The sequence below is a fragment of the Epinephelus fuscoguttatus genome, linkage group LG19 (assembly GCF_011397635.1).
Source record: "Epinephelus fuscoguttatus linkage group LG19, E.fuscoguttatus.final_Chr_v1".
NCBI classification, from domain to species: Eukaryota; Metazoa; Chordata; class Actinopteri; order Perciformes; family Serranidae; genus Epinephelus; species Epinephelus fuscoguttatus.
The window spans coordinates 2739603-2756919 of record NC_064770.1 but is presented as its reverse complement, the minus strand read 5'-3'; the positions used below and the strand labels follow the sequence as shown (position 1 = coordinate 2756919).

Sequence of the window (17317 nt, the reverse complement as noted above, 5' to 3'; positions counted from 1 at the left end):
TGACGTGCCTCTTCACTTTTTGCTGCTGTATCGAAAATGGTATCAAGTATTGAATATTTTCCTGGGTATCAATATCGAGTTTGAAATTTTAGTATCGTGACAACCCTAACACATTAACACCTACAATCAGTGCCCATGAAGGAACTGCCTGTACAGGGCTGTACGTTAACTTTTTTAGCCCATAGCACTGGTGCAACAGAGGGTGATAATTTTGTAGCACAGGCCAGAAAGTTTGTAGCACCTGTCACGAAAAAAAATTTTGCAGGCCGATTAATTGCGTCAGAAATTATTGCAATAAGCGATAATATTGCGCAATATTGTGCTTTTAAGACCATTTTTATTATTGTTGTAATTTTGCTGTTCTTAGACCATTTATTAAACTTATGTAATGATAATAAAGGCATATTGATACAAGTACACCCTTTTAAAGAGAAATAAACATTTGTTTAACAAGAATATTCACAAATGCAAAAAAAGAAAAATAGACCGTCAGTCTCTCACACTCAGGTGTACAGTTAAGTTGGCCGGCTCGTCCAAATTACTGGGCTCCCCTCTGTCATTTGGTTTAAATCCAAAACACTCCCACACAGGGGTCATGGCATTTGGTTTAGGAACAAGTTCACTGTCTTTCTCTTACGCTCAACTCTCTGTTTTCTCCTCCGCCTTGTCTCCCCCTCATGAAGATCGCACTGTGTGTGTGTGTAGCCCATAGCCCCGCCTCCCCCACAGAGACAAGGACACTCAATGACAAGAGCTTTCCCTCCGTCCATTACGCTAATGACAACTCACCTGGCTGTCAGACAATGCACGGCAGTGAACGCTCTTGTTGTGTAGTGAAAAAACAGACCACACACAAGCGGCTCTCAAGCAGTCTGTTGCACGCGTGCTACTAGGCAAATAAATTCATCACAAACATTTTTTTCCATCGCAACATATGTGTCGCACTGTACAGCCCTGCTACACATGTATAATACACAGGAAAGTGCTCGTGCAACTGTCAGTGGTTTTCCTTTACAAATAAATAATCACAGTAGTAATAATAATAATGCTGTACTTAAGTAACACACTCACACTGCATGTATGAGCAGAAACATGCTCCGCCGTGATTTCTTTCTAAAAACATTCTAAATGTTAAAGGACTATGAATTGTGGAGTCAAACAGTTTTTTTTTTTTTTTTAACCATTGCTGTGTAAAGGATTTTTCTCAGTGACACATTGGAGCCATCCTTATAACCCCTTCCCTACTATATGAAAACTTATGTTAGATTACATAGTTTCAGTTCATCCCGTGTGAGCGGCAATCTCCCTAAGTTCTGCAAGCTCTCTTTGCTTTTTCAGTCTAATAAATACAAAAATAAACAGTCTTGCAGCCTGAAAGGGCGACTCAGCCCACTAGCAGTTATGTCCATTGCCAATCCAACGTCAACCCTAAAATATTATGACTGTAGAATCAAAGGGAAACTTTGCACTAAACATGTCAGCACTCGTGCTCAAATGTGCCCAAGTTCATGTCGTTTGGGTCACGTGAGCTCTAGTTGTTAAGGTCATAATGTGAGTCATTGACCCTCCTGGCCATCATGTGAGTCGTTAGGGTCAGGTGGGACCAGGGGTAAATGGGTGTGAAGTCGTCTGGGAAGGGATCCCAAGACTGCATTGTAGGTGAGTGGTAAGTGGTGTTGTAGGCCACCCCCTCTGTTTTACGATGGTCGTTCCAGTTTGATGTGGATGGCTTCTTTTACGCCTCTTTCAAACCATCTTTCTTCCCTCGACAAGATGTGCACATTGCTGTCCTCAAAAGAGTGTCCCTTCTCCTTTTAGATATAAATGGACAGCTGAGTCTGGACCTGAGGAGCTGGCTCTCCTGTGCTGTGCTAGGGCTGCTCGATTACGGAAAAAATCATAATCACGATTATTTTGGTCAAAATTGAAGTCACGATTATCCGGCGCACGTGATGACTTACGTTGTTTATACAACGGCATGTCATTTCTGTCTCTACATGGGCGCAATTCTCCTCTGCTCTCTGTATGGGGCACGGTGGAGTTCGGTCCCGGTGTGCACACACACAGACACATGCGCACACACACAGACAGGTGTGCACCCACACACTGCCCTCCTCTGCCATTTTCGCTGTTTTTGAAATCTTCTGTGATCACCTGCCCCTCGCATTATTCGTAGTTCACCTACTTGACTAGCTCGTGGAGTAAATAGAGGAGAGGAGGGGAGGGGCAGCATTGCGCATGCAGACCTGCCAACCTGTACGCATTTTGCGTACCAGGCATGCATTTTGACATCACAGTACGCTGGTACGATTTGATGCTCTAAAAGTACGCATATCACTCGATCGCGCATTTTGCCGGTTTCAGTGTATTTGTCTATGCAAGATGTCACTCAAGTTGATACCCGGTGAATATAGGTGCGTAGGCGGAACGAAAAGATTTCGGCCAATCGGATTGCTGCATTGCTGCAGTTAACTTTAGCTTGTGTCTATTAGAGCTAGCTTCTATCTTAGCGGTTAGCTTCTGTCTGTAAACAGTTAACTACAGTCTCATAGCAGTTAGCTTCTGTCTGTTAGCAGTCAGCTCTTATTAGCTCCCCACCGTCAGCTCAGACCGGAGTTACTGTGTGTTCAGTCCGATAGACGGTATCACCTTCTCACGCACGTTTAAGAAATCTCACTCCACTGCCGAGTCCTTTTTTATTTATATTTTTACGCTCTCTAGTGTGTTCACTTGTGTGTGTGTGTGTGTGTGTGTGTGTGTGTGTGTGTGTGTATGTGTGCGGGTACGTGTGTGTGCGCGCCCCACGGGGCCAAACTCTGCCGTGTGCGATACAGAGAGCAGGGGAGGATTGTAAACGCGCGACCATGTAGAGACAAATGACACGCGGTCTATAAATAAGATAAATAACATAAGGCTATTTAGTTTGTTTAATAAAAGGACAAGGTATAGACCTGTTCTATAGGAAAGGTTACCTTAAGTGACTTCTTTGTGATCTGGCGCTATATAGAAAATAAAACTAAATAAAATTAACTTGACCTTCAAGGTGGGGCGGGGCGGGGTGCCCCCCTAATAAAATGGTAGGGCAAACACTGAAGTAAATAGTGTCAAAGTCGCCTGTCGTCAATACATTGCAGGTGAGAATTGTACCAAGGTAAGCAAATTGCAGACAAATTTACATTCAACTGTGTTATGAAACCATGTGCCCTGCCTGAATAACTATAACACACTTATGATAAAAAGACTTTTTGTTTGATGAGTCTGCTGAATTTCTATAAGAAAAAAACAAGGCAATAAGAAGAGAGTAGTTCTAATAGGTGTCGTACTACACAAGAACATGATGAGGAATGCTAATGTAATGCACTTGTCTATGATCTATTATCTATTTCTGTATGAAATTGCATGAAAATAGGATTTCGCCATGTGATGTTTCAAAATTTTCTCGGGGGAGAACCCCCCGAATCCCACTTGAAATCTTTCTTTTTGTCACAACAGGACATATTACTGTATTTTTTAAGCAGATGATCAATACTACCATCAGATTGATGAAATTGACCTTGATCTGCGCCATAAAACAAATATTGGGCGTCTATGGACGTATGTGGGGCTTAGGCCTATAGATATGAATATGTAAACGTACGCTTGTTTCTTCTGTTTGCCACATGTGCATATTGACTTTTATGGTAAAAAAAAAAAAGTGCCGCCGTGTCCACATATGTTCATGACCACGCACGAGTGTCTGGTAAGGTGGTACTCATAACCTTTCTTCAAGGTTGGCAGGTCTGCACATGCGCGGCTTCCATAGAAGTCAAAATAACAGCTCCGGGCGTCGGTGACCAAAAATCGTGTACACTCGATTTCAATAATTTTGAAATCATTTGACCTCAAAATCGTAATTGCGATCACCAGACGATTAATTGCACAGCCTTATGCTGTGCCATGCGCTTGAGGAGTTTTTGTTAACTTTCCCCAATTATTGCTCTGAAATTAAAGCCCACATGTGACCCTAACGACTCTGCAAGGGTTCACACCAGGGGCGATTGCTCTGAGACAACAAAGGAGGCTAAAATTTCAGAGAAGAAATGGTCATATACGCACAATTGAATTAAGATTAAAATAAGAATTTACTTTGCATTAAACGTGCGCTAGGATGCATTTAGTATCATTACTATGATGTTCAAACATCAGCTGTTTATCACCAGCTTTCAAACGCGACCTCCCTGTCATACATTCTCGTGTCAGCACGGTGGATGTGGAGCCTCCAAGCATTCCTATGAGATAGCACTGAGCAGGTTTTTGGAGGAATTGTCTAAAAGGCACAACCCCTTTGTGATTGACAGCGCTTTTGAAATACACTCCGGCATCGTTGCATTTCAAGCTCAATCCCATGTGGATATTTGCGAGTGTAGTCTTCTGACAGAGTGCTGCCCCGATGGGGCGTCGGTGGCTTAGTGGTAGAGCAGGCGCCCCATGTACAAGGCCGTTGCCGCAGCGGCCCGGGTTCGACTCCAGCCCGTGGCCCTTTGCTACCCCGGAGTGTGGCCGTAATGCCCTTCCTACCCATACGGCCAGAGTAGCATGCCCTGTTTTGTTTGTTTGTCAGTTTGTGTCTCCTACAGATCTGCTGGTAAAGTTAACTTAGCGTTAGCAAGTGTGATAAAAGACGGCAGAGAGGCGACTTTGTACAAATAAACCAAAGATTTATTAATTTTCTGTAGCAGTAACCACATGGGCCAATAACAGTTGTGTTAACTAACTATGCTAAAGCTTTACAAGCTATTCAAGGCTGCCGACGATAACATTAACATGACAAACAGCAAGGCTGCAGCTAACAAGTTAATGTACTAACACTCCTCAGACACACACACACACACACACACACACACACACACCGGACAGCCTCTCAGTCCTAGCTCATGTACAACACAGGTTCCACACAGAAACTTTTACAAAGGGTCATAATGTGCTTCTAGTGACTGTCAAATCGCCAGCAAAAGTTGTTTACACTGCGGGCACGGAGAGCAGCTGCCTGCTCTCATGGGACAAAGATTCTCTGAGAAGAAAGATGGTTCACCGAAACGTTTTTTTTTTTATTATTATTTGTCCCCCCCCTTTTAATAAACTGAACACACATTAAAGAACATACTAGATCCTGTAGAGAATTAATACATATAATACAATACAATAAACATTGTCTAATTAAATGAAGGAAGAGGATTTTTTGAAGTCAAATAAAATATTGGGGATTTATGTAAAAATATACATAGAGACATACAAATAATTATATAATTAAAGATATGTAGCACATATTGTTATTGCGCCATTGGTTTTGGCCTTGGTGCCCTACATTTTGGCCGTGATGCCCCAGTAAATTTGTATTTATCAAAGGCCAAAGTGGCCTTGCCCTAAAAATGACTTAAAGAGGCAACAGATAGGATTCTTTTTTTTTTTAGCTTGGTGCCACCTAGCATCAGCAGTGTTGCTCGCACTGTCGCAACAACCAAATTGACCATGGGGACCAGAGATAATCAATAAAATGTAGGATATACACACACAGTACAGGCCAAAAGTTTGGACACACCTTCTCATTCAATGCGTTTTCTTTATTTTCATGACTATTTACATTGTAGATTCTCACTGAAGGCATCAAAACTATGAATGAACACGTGGAGTTATGTACTTAACAAAAAAAGGTGAAATAACTGAAAACATGTTTTATATTCTAGTTTCTTCAAAATAGCCACCCTTTGCTCTGATTACTGCTTTGCACACTCTTGGCATTCTCTCGATGAGCTTCAAGAGGTAGTCACCTGAAATGGTTTTCCAACAGTCTTGAAGGAGTTCCCAGAGGTGTTTAGCACTTGTTGGCTCCTTTGCCTTCACTCTGCGGTCCAGCTCACCCCAAACCATCTCGATTGGGTTCAGGTCCGGTGACTGTGGAGGCCAGGTCATCTGCCTCAGCACTCCATCACTCTCCTTCTTGGTCAAATAGCCCTTACACAGCCTGGAGGTGTGTTTGGGGTCATTGTCCTGTTGAAAAATAAATGATGGTCCAACTAAACGCAAACCGGATGGGATGGCATGTCGCTGCAGGATGCTGTGGTAGCCATGCTGGTTCAGTGTGCCTTCAATTTTGAATAAATCCCCAACAGTGTCACCAGCAAAACACTCCCACACCATCACACCTCCTCCTCCTCCATGCTTCACAGTGGGAATCAGGCATGTGGAATCCATCCGTTCACCTTTTCTGCGTCTCACAAAGACACGGCGGTTGGAACCAAAGATCTCAAATTTGGACTCATCAGACCAAAGCACAGATTTCCACTGGTCTAATGTCCATTCCTTGTGTTTCTTGGCCAAAACAAATCTCTTCTGCTTGTTGCCTCTCCTTAGTAGTGGTTTCCTAGCAGCTATTTGACCATGAAGGCCTGATTCGCGCAGTCTCCTCTTAACAGTTGTTCTAGAGATGGGTTTGCTGCTAGAACTCTGTGTGGTATTCATCTGGTCTCTGATCTGAGCTGCTGTTAACTTGCGATTTCTGAGGCTGGTGACTCGGATGAACTTATCCTCAGAAGCAGAGGTGACTCTTGGTCTTCCTTTCCTGGGTCGGTCCTCATGTGTGCCAGTTTCGTTGTAGCGCTTGATGGTTTTTTGCGACTCCACTTGGGGACACATTTAAAGTTTTTGCAATTTTCCGGACTGACTGACCTTCATTTCTTAAAGTAATGATGGCCACTCGTTTTTCTTTAGTTAGCTGATTGGTTCTTGCCATAATATGAATTTTAACAGTTGTCCAATAAGGCTGTCGGCTGTGTATTAACCTGACTTCTGCACAACACAACTGATGGTCCCAACCCCATTGATAAAGCAAGAAATTCCACTAGTTAACCCTGATAAGGCACACCTGTGAAGTGGAAACCATTTCAGGTGACTACCTCTTGAAGCTCACTGAGAGAATGCCAAGAGTGTGCAAAGCAGTAATCAGAGCAAAGGGTGGCTATTTTGAAGAAACTAGAATATAAAACATGTTTTCAGTTATTTCACCTTTTTTTGTTAAGTACATAACTCCACATGTGTTCATTCATAGTTTTGATGCCTTCAGTGAGAATCTACAATGTAAATAGTCATGAAAATAAAGAAAACACATTGAATGAGAAGGTGTGTCCAAACTTTTGGCCTGTACTGTATGTATGTATGTATGTATGTATGTATGTATGTGTGTATATATATACAGTGCCCTCCAAAAGTATTGGAACAGTGAGGCCAATTCCTTTATTTCTGTTGTAGACTGAAAATATTTGGGTTTGACATCAAAAGATGAATATGGGACAAGAGATCAACATTTCAGCTTTTATTTCCAGGTATTTACATCTGGATCTGATACACAACTTAGAAGATAGCACCTTTTGTTTGAACCCACCCATTTTTCATGAGAGCAAAAGTATTGGAACATGTCACTGACAGGTGTGTTTTGTTGCCAAGGTATCTCCCAGTTACATTGATTATTCAAACAATAAATAGCACTGAATGTCCGAGCTCACTTTCAGATTGGGTACAATAGATTTTGCCTGTGCAGACTGCATTTAGAGGTGGAACCAACATGAAAACCAGAGAGCTGTCTATGGGTGAAAAAGAAGCAATTGTGAATCTGAGAGAAGATGGACAATCAATCAGAGCCATTGCACAAACATTGGCCATAGCCAGTACAACCATTTGGAATGTCCTGAAGAAGAAAGAAACCACTGGTGTACTAAGCAACAGACGTCGAACAGGTAGACCAAGGAAAACGTCAGCAGTTGATGACAGAAACATTGTGAGAGCTGTAAAGAAAGACCCTAAAACAACTGTTAGTGACATCAGCAACAACCTCCAGAGGGCAGGAGTGAAGGTATCACAATCTACTGTTCGCAGAAGACTTCATGAACAAAAGTACAGAGGCTACACCAGAAGATGCAAACCACTCATTAGCAAGAAGAATAGGAAGGCCAGGCTGGAATTTGCCAAAAGGTGCAGAGATGAGCCTCAAAAATTCTGGGAAAAAGTTCTATGGACTGATGAGACAAAGATTAACTTTTTCCAAAGTGACGGAAAGGCGAAAGTTTGGAGAAAGAAAGGATCTGCTCATGATCCCAAACATACAAGCTCATCTGTGAAACACGGTGGAGGTAATGTCATGGCTCGGGCTTGCATGGCTTCTTCTGGGACGGGCTCTTTCATCTTCACTGATGATGTAACACATGATGGCAGCAGCAAAATGAACTCAGAAGTCTACAGAAACATTTTGTCTGCTAATTTAAAGAAAGATGCAACCAAACTGATTGGGAGATCCTTCATCATGCAGCAAGATAACGACCCAAAACACACTGCCAAAACAACAAAGGCAAGAAGTGGAAGGTTTTAGACTGGCCAGGTCAGTCTCCAGACTTAAACCCAATAGAGCATGCATTTTACCTGCTGAAGAGGAGACTGAAGGGAGTAACCCTCCAAAACAAACAACAACTGAAAGAGGCTGCGGTGAAAGCCTGGAAAAGCATCACAAAAGAATTCAAAAGTTTGGTGACGTCAGTGGGTCACAGGCTTGATGCAGTTATTGAAAGCAAAGGATTTGCAACTAAATATTAAGTCTCATTCACTTTAATCTACTTAAAGTTTATATGTTCCAATACTTTTGCTCACCTAAAAATGTTGTGTTCCATTACAAATAATGCTATCTTCTAAGTTGTGTATCAGATCCAGATGTAAATACCTGGAAATAAAAGCTGAAATGTTGATCTCTTGTCTCATATTCATCTTTTGATGTCAAACCCAAATGTTCTCAGTCTACAACAAAAGTAAACGAATTGGACTCACTATTCCAATACTTTTGGAGGGCACTGTATATCACTGTCCGAAGGCTGCTGTAGAATAGCAATGAGGATGTCAGCCGACCAACACTTGCTGCCCGGTCCCTGGTTGCGGCAATTTGCAATGCTGGCCAGCTAGGAATGAACTAGCAGCCAATACAGTACAGTCCTCTCTCGTCTAGCTAACATTTAGCCGTGTTACTTACTGATCCATGAGAAAGAAAGCTAGCTGGACATGGGTTTTGAAGCCTCTTTGGTCACAGAGCTCCCTCCATCTCTTCAATGCCTGACTGAGGTTCACTCTTGTTTTTCCTCTTCTTTTATCGCTCTGCTTTTTGTGCATCCTCGCCTCTTCAGACAGATTATCTCGTTTTCTTTTGGGAGGCCGTTTTTCACTTGTCTCCAAACTTTGTCCGTCTGCCATTGTGCTCCTGACTCAACCATAACTACTCATGCCCCTGCCAGTTCCTCATAAGGACCAGCTCCAGTCCCTGATTGGCTGACCGACCAGTTTGGCAATACATGACGCATTTCCTGCCATAAAGCAGATTTTTTTTCTGTGCAACCCACATTATTTTCATAGTGATATACAGTGCCCTCCAAAAGTATTGGAACAGTGAGGCCAATTCCTTTATTTTTGTTGTAGACTGAAAATATTTGGGTTTGACATCAAAAGATGAATATGGGACAAGAGATCAACATTTCAGCTTTTACTTCCAGATCTGGATCTGATACACAACTTAGAAGATAGCACCTTTTGTTTGAACCCACCCATTTTTCATGAGAGCAAAAGTATTGGAACATGTCACTGACAGGTGTGTTTTGTTGCCCAGGTGTCTCCCAATTACATTGATTATTCAAACAATAAATAGCACTGAATGTCTGAGCTCAGTTTCAGATTGGGTACGATAGATTTTGCCTGTGCAGACTGCATTTAGAGGTGGAACCAACATGAAAACCAGAGAGCTGTCTATGGGTGAAAAAGAAGCAATTGTGAATCTGAGAGAAGATGGACAGTCAATCAGAGCCATTGCACAAACATTGGCCATAGCCAGTACAACCATTTGGAATGTCCTGAAGAAGAAAGAAACCACTGGTGTACTAAGCAACAGACGTCGAACAGGTAGACCAAGGAAAACATCAGCAGTTGATGACAGAAACATTGTGAGAGCTGTGAAGAAAGACCCTAAAACAACTGTTAGTGACATCAGCAACAACCTCCAGAGGGCAGGAGTGAAGGTATCACAATCTACTGTTCGCAGAAGACTTCATGAACAAAAGTACAGAGGCTACACCAGAAGATGCAAACCACTCATTAGCAAGAAGAATAGGAAGGCCAGGCTGGAATTTGCCAAAAGGTACAGAGATGAGCCTCAAAAATTCTGGGAAAAAGTTTTATGGACTGATGAGACAAAGATTAACTTTTTCCAAAGTGACGGAAAGGCGAAAGTTTGGAGAAAGAAAGGATCTGCTCATGATCCCAAACATAGTTGTAGCAGCGGAGGTGAAGCACACGCATGAAAAATAATTTTCACATGCGTGAAACTTTTTTGTATGCTTGCAAAGCACAGCCTGCTGGGATGTTTCTGTGTATCTACTGGCACCAGAAGGGTTCTTTAGGACTAAGTACATACAGTACATGTGTGCGCAGTAATGAGCAGGTGAAATGTCTGTCTAGCTTACATATGAGGTGTCTCAAGATTTAGGAAACTACAATTTTATTGAATATAATAAAGTAAAAAGTCACTTGACATGCTGTTTTGTGCTATGATCTATTTAAGTGTTGGAAGTTGTTATTTACGTGACAATGCCTGAACGCAACACAAGCTCAGCATGAATGCTGTGCGAGCAGCTGTTTGTCTGTGCGTAACAGCAGTCTGTTGATGGTTATTTACACTAGGGATGCACCGAAATGAAAATTTGTGGCCGAAGCCGAAGCTGAATATTATTAAACGCTTGGCCGAATACCGAGTACCGAATATCATTGTTTAGTTTTTCATTAGTTTTTGCAGATGAACCCCCTCCAGATTAGTGTTGTCACGGTACCAATATTGGGAACCACTGTGTGATACCAATGAAAATACCATGGTTCTGAGTAGTATCACGATACCACAGCAAAAATGAGGCAGATGTGCCTTTTGTCATTTATGAAAAGAGAAATCACTTTTCTATAATACATCAATGATATTTCAATGGAATAAATTACTTACTGACTTATTGATACTTCAAAAACAGCATCAATTAGTGATTGGGGGGGGGGGATCAAAATAAAATAAATAAATAAAATAAAAATCAACCAGCCACCCTCCTCCCTCGACAGTCCCTTCATAAGTAATGAACAGTCCCTAAAGTGCGGTGAGATTTGTGGGCCGTTACTGCCAGAAAGAGAGAAATGTGAAAGGCTTGTTTCTCCTCTGACACATCACATACCTGTGTTCGGCTGGCTCGGCTGTTCAGGTACTTCTGGGCAGTCATGACACCAAGAAGAGGATATTATTGGAGCCGACTTCTCTGTCGCCCGGTAAGCTGATGGCCGCCATATTTGACAGGGATACATTAACGTTACTGTCTGTGACCCCCGTTCAACCCACAATCGGTGGGATTTGCCTTTTCATTTCAGCTGGTGGTAGAAATCTGTAGGCTGCTCACACAGCGTGCTGAATGATTTAAGCCTATTTTGCTCGCTCAAAACTATTTTTAGTCGCAAATGCGAGTGCAGTGACGGACGGATCGCCACACTGCCGACATTTATTCCGCCCGTCACGGCACGCTGTTTGATTGCATTATCGAAACGCCGCTATTATTCGGCCTTGCTTTTAACTTATTCCACCGAATACTTTTTTTCTGCAATATTCGGCCGAATATTTTCGGTTACCGAAAATTCGGTGCATCCCTAATTTACACACTGTCCATTTCAATAACTTTGTCAGCTGACAAACTGCACCGGGCTCGGGGTCAGGTTTGGTCAGGAAAATGCGGCCCGAGCCGCTCTAGCGTGATCACCTGTGTGTGTGGCGGAACTCCGCCGTGCGCGCGATACAGAGAGCAGAGGAGAATTGTTAACGCGTGACCGTGTAGAGACAGAAATGACACGATGACATAACACCATAAATATTATATTGTTATCTTATTATATGAAGCGTCCGTTGCGCAAAATAATATCAATGGGGGCTGTGGGCAGGACATTGTTACACAGCGTGTGCCTGTGACTTCAGGCAGAGAGACCGCTGCATCAGAGCAGAAGGAGCACGTTTTAAAATATATTTATTTTATCAATTAGTTATTAACTTTTACTATTTTTAGCAACTTGCCCAATTGGGCAAGTGAGTTGTTAGTTGACATGCCCGACCATGAGTTTTACTTGCCCTGGGCAATCGGGCAGTCCTTATTGTTGAGCCCTGGATATAGCACTTATGATTACCATGACCTGACTGAGAATCTTCATGGATAATTTGCCTTCAGTTTAGCAAATACTGATTTATTTTTTAACAAATATTGATCTAACTTAGCATTTTCTAAAACTAGTCCATACCCAGGGATGTGTTATGTATAGAGGAATAAGAAATCAAAAACAGTATATTAGAGGAGATGCAAAATCAGAGCACTGTAAAGGCACTGTGTAATAAATATTAATGTAAGATAAACAATGCACACTGTATTTCGAAACATGCTTTATGGCAAAATACATTAAGCATAGTTTTGGCTGAAGGCATGGAGGCATGTGTGTGCGCGGGCAGTGTCACACCAATGTACACTGTATTTAGAAACATGCTTTATGGCAAAATACATGGAGTATAGTTTTGGCTGACGGCATGGAGGCACGTGCGTGCGCAGGGCCGTGCGCGGGCACACAGGTACACACATACACACACAACACGGAGAAAGAATGAAATAAACAGTGCAAAGTGCACAGCGCAATGTTTACTTTGTAATGTTTGTCGGCTAATGTGAGTAAAGTGAAAATACGTAATGGCTGGCTCACGTACACAGACACAGACGCATGTTCACAGACACAGACACATATTCGTTCCGTAAAATAATTACCTTTGTCTTCAGCAAGTGTTGGTGCTTGAAATTGCATGTCCCAAGTGGTCTCCACGCATGTGTAGCTCACACTGCTAATGGTGCTCACAATATGAATGGGTAGTGGAAACGCGAATATAAACAGTAGAAATGCGGGAAAAATGCAAAAACAGCATCGTGGCTGTCTGCACATCACCAAGATGAAAGCCTATGTGCAAGTTCAGAGAAATAGGTCAAAGCAGTGAGGAGGAAAATGAATGATGACAAAAGGAAGGATGGAGGGACAGAGGTTTCTCCATTTAATAGTTTGGTGTTCTTTGCAGAGAATTCCCAGTAGGCGCTCCAGCCGGTGCGCCACAGAGTGATGTTCATTTACTGGAGGCATTTTATATCTGGACGATTTTTGGAGACTATGGCCACCATACAGTCCCTGACAAAAGTCTTGTCGCTTATCCAAGTTGTAGGAACAACAAATAATAACTTGACTTGTAGTTGATCAATTGGAATCAGAAATGGCTTATATGAAAGGCAAAGGCCTTTAGATTATGTTTATTATGCCAAAATAATGCTGTGCATCATTCACTGAGTTTTATCATTTAATTAGGACAGAAAGGTCAGATCTTGCTTGGACAAAAGTCTTGTCACATACAAAAATAATGTACTGTAGAAATGATACTTTATTTTGAATACACAAGCATGCTTCAATAACATCAGAACATAAAGTCATGGTGCCTTGGGAAAAATAATTAATATCGTGTATGACTCCCATGAGCTTGGAGGACTGCATCCATACGTCTTGGCAATGACTCAAATAACTTATTGATGAAGTCATCTGGAATGGCAAAGAAAGCAGTCTTGCAGGACTCCCAGAGTTCATCAAGATTCTTTGGTTTCATCTTCCAAGCCTCCTCCTTCATGTTACCCCAGACTTGCTCAATAATGTTCATGTCTGGTGATTGGGCTGGCCAATCCTGGAGCTCCTTGACCTTCTTCACTTTCAGGAACTTTGATGTGGAGGCTGAAGTGTGAAAAGGAGCACCATCCTGCTCAAGAATTTGCCCTCTCTTGTGGTTTGGAATGCAATGGGCAGCGAGAACCTCTTGATACTTCAGGCTGTTGATATTGCCATCCACTCTGCAGATCTCTCGCACACCCCCATACTGGATGTAACCCCAAACCATGATTTTTCCTCCACCAAACTTGACTGTTTTCTGGGTAAATCTTGAGTCCATGTGGGTTCCAACAGGTCTTCTGCAGTATTTGCGGTAATTGGGATGCAGTTCAATGGATGATTCATCAGAAAAATCAACCTTCTGCCACTTTTCCACTGTCCATCTTTTCTGCAAGCTGTGGGCCTTGGCAATTGCACCACGATTCTTTTGTTGTCTTCTGTTTAATGCTGGTTTGTGAGCAGTAATTCGGCCATGGAGACCATTGTGTGAGAGAATTCGACAAACTGTTCTGGTAGATACAGGGGTTTCTGGTGACCAGTTCTGATGTAATTCTGCTGCAGTTGAAAAACGGCTGGCCCTGGACTGCCGAAGCAACAAACGGTCCTCTCTAACAGTTGTCTTACGGGGTCTGCCTGACCTGGGCTTGTCATGAACGTCACCAGTTTCTTCAAATCTTTTTTTTATCCTCTCCACTTGACGTTTGGATACACTGAAGATGTCTGCCACCTCAGCAGCAGACTTGGTCTTCAGGCTCTTGATGATCAGCACTTTGGTCTGTGGTGTAATCTTTTGCATGTTGTCAGCGGTCAGGTTGCACTTCACATGAAGGTCTGGTGTGCTGGGGTTCTTCTTATACACACCTGGGAATGTGTTAATTACAGTATTTGTCACAGGTGGAGCTCTAATCTGTGATTGGTTGAATCGTTTAAAGACACAACAAGACTTTGTCCAAGCAAAATCTGACCTTTCTGTCCTAATTAAATGATAAAACTCAGTGAATGATACACAACTTTATTTTGGTATAATAAGCATAATCTAAAGGCCTTTGCCTTTCATATAAGCTATTTCTGATCCCAATTGATCAACTACAAGTCAGGTTATTATTTGTTGGTCCTACAACTAGGATAAGCGACAAGACTTTTGTCAGGGACTGTAGTCTCGTCAATGTATGGGAAACACTTGACATCTGTACAGATGTGAAGCCCTGACTATATCTGACTGATCTTTAATGAAAGCTGTTGTCTTGTATTTTTTTTCTCTAAAAATATTAACCTCATAGTCGAACACAATTTATTTAGCCTCTGTAGGTCTGCTCAGCTGCTCTGCAGCAGCAAACTGATATGGTGCTGATTTACATTTACATGACAGTTCATGTCAAATGGAGGTTGAACCAAAATTACAGGAAGCCTGTGAAGTATTTTAATAAATGAATCCATCATAACTGAAACAATTGGAGACTGAGCACAAACTGACATGAGTCTGATAATATTTTAATGATTGTAATATATGTAAGTAATGCCTGCCTTATTGAGTTATAGTCCTGTCCTTATTTATACACATTTCTGTTTTTAAATGCTGTAGCCTGTTATATAGAGATGTATTAATACATTTTTGTTAAGTCACCAAAAAAGGCTAAACATATGATTTATATCTTGTTATCTGCAGGAACAGATGAGAAGGCACTATTTATCAACTTATATGACATATATATGAATATGACAACAGCGATAGTTGACCGTTTCCACGGTAATGAGTAGAAAAGTCTTGAGGGCTGTCTGTCAGCCACTTGCACTTACTGTCCTCACAGACTTTACGTAGTGACAGCAAAGACGTCACACTACATACAACTGAAGTCCATGAGGGCTCAGTCTGCAAATCTAGAGGGTGGACATTTGGATTCAGCCTCCGACTTGACCGCAGCTTGCTGTCACTGCCTCTTCCTGCAGCCGCCTGCTCTCGTCCACTTTCTAGGCCAGGCGCAGTTAATCTCGAACGAGCCTACTGATGAGTGTAGATGATGTTATCCTCACGGTTAATTCACTTTCTGACTTTCCTCCTTTCACACACTGGCCTACACTGGCGGACTCACTCCCTTGTTTGACAACATAAAAAAGAAAACGCCTGCATATTTGCTGGTCGCACACGAACTAGTAGTTGTAGAAAATACTCGCACTGATTCCAAAAATGGTTGCAAAATGCCACCATTTGGTCGCAGTCTGGAGCTCTGTAAGGCACAATTTATTGTTTTAAACAATTTTTTAGACATGGCAGTGGCGACTCTCTAATGAAGCACAGTTGTTCTCGCTCCCCTTATTGACCTTCACCAAGGGCAAGAGGCTGCAAGCTTGAATCCATACGTCCCACAAAAACTGTAGACAAGACAAACTGCGACCCTTGTAGCAGAAAGGTGAAAAGGAAGAAATGTTGTGAATTTTATATCATTGTGTTAAATAAAGACAGATATGACCTCTCACGTTTTACATATAAAGAGCGCACTTGCAAAAACGGATGAACAGGAATAAACAAACAAACATGTCTTTGACTGGTGTGCACACATGAAGAACAAGAGTTAGGAAACTAAATACAAACATATATTTTTTTGAAAGAACTCCCAAGTATGTTCTCTAATCATTAAATAATCTGATGGACCTGTTTTCGATGCCTTAGTCAGGCAGATACGAGTGCAGAGTGTCACTGATATCCTCTATAAGCCAATATATTATGTTTTATAATGTGGTGTTTTATGGCTTTTAATTCTTTTTATTGCTATGAATGTAATGTGTTGTGTGCCATTGTAAAGCACTGTGTCACTGTTAGAGTAAATGTAAACAAATAACGTGTATAATCATCATTATTAATATTTATCTCATGTGTTCGTTGGCCAAAATTGCCTCTCAATTACAATCAGGGAATTCCTTTTCCCATGCGATCAATCAGTTGATGGGTGGGTATAAAAAGCAGCCATCAGAGCGCATAAAGACGCATGATGGCTTACTTGACACTGTTAGAGGATGTGGTAGATGGGAGTCTCTGGAGGGAGCTGATCTTCAGGGACCAGCAAGACCTACTGGCCAACATTGATGAGTGGCTTAAGAGCCAGTTCTGACTGCTACGTGCAGTGCTGCTGGATCTCTGTGCTGCGTTGGGCCTGGCGTTACAAAGAAGTGCAAAGCAGGAGCAAAGCTGTGCCAGTGCTGTGCTGTACAATGTGGCACACCTGAAAAACATGCCACTGCTACTTGACACAGATGCTGGCACTGACCTCGACCTCTGTCCCCAGGCATTTGAGCTGAATGCTGCTGTGCGCCAGCGTCTGGATGTGATACATCTTTTGTGAAAACAAGACGTATTTTAAGAAATCATTTGAGTCAAGACAATCACATTGTTTGACAAACAGCTATGGCAATAGTTTCCCCCATTTAGAGTGTTTATTTCAGTCTCTGAAACTGTCTGACAGTCGGCTCAAAACTTCCCTCGGTTTTCTGTCTGAATAAATCACCG

At 42.1% G+C, this 17317-nt stretch overlaps 1 protein-coding gene across 1 annotated transcript in view; it reads left to right on the top strand.

Moving 5' to 3' along the window:
* The window catches only part of carm1 (coactivator-associated arginine methyltransferase 1), an 82105-nt gene that overhangs the window by 10959 nt on the left and 53829 nt on the right, over positions 1 to 17317 (top strand). The window lies entirely within an intron of this gene.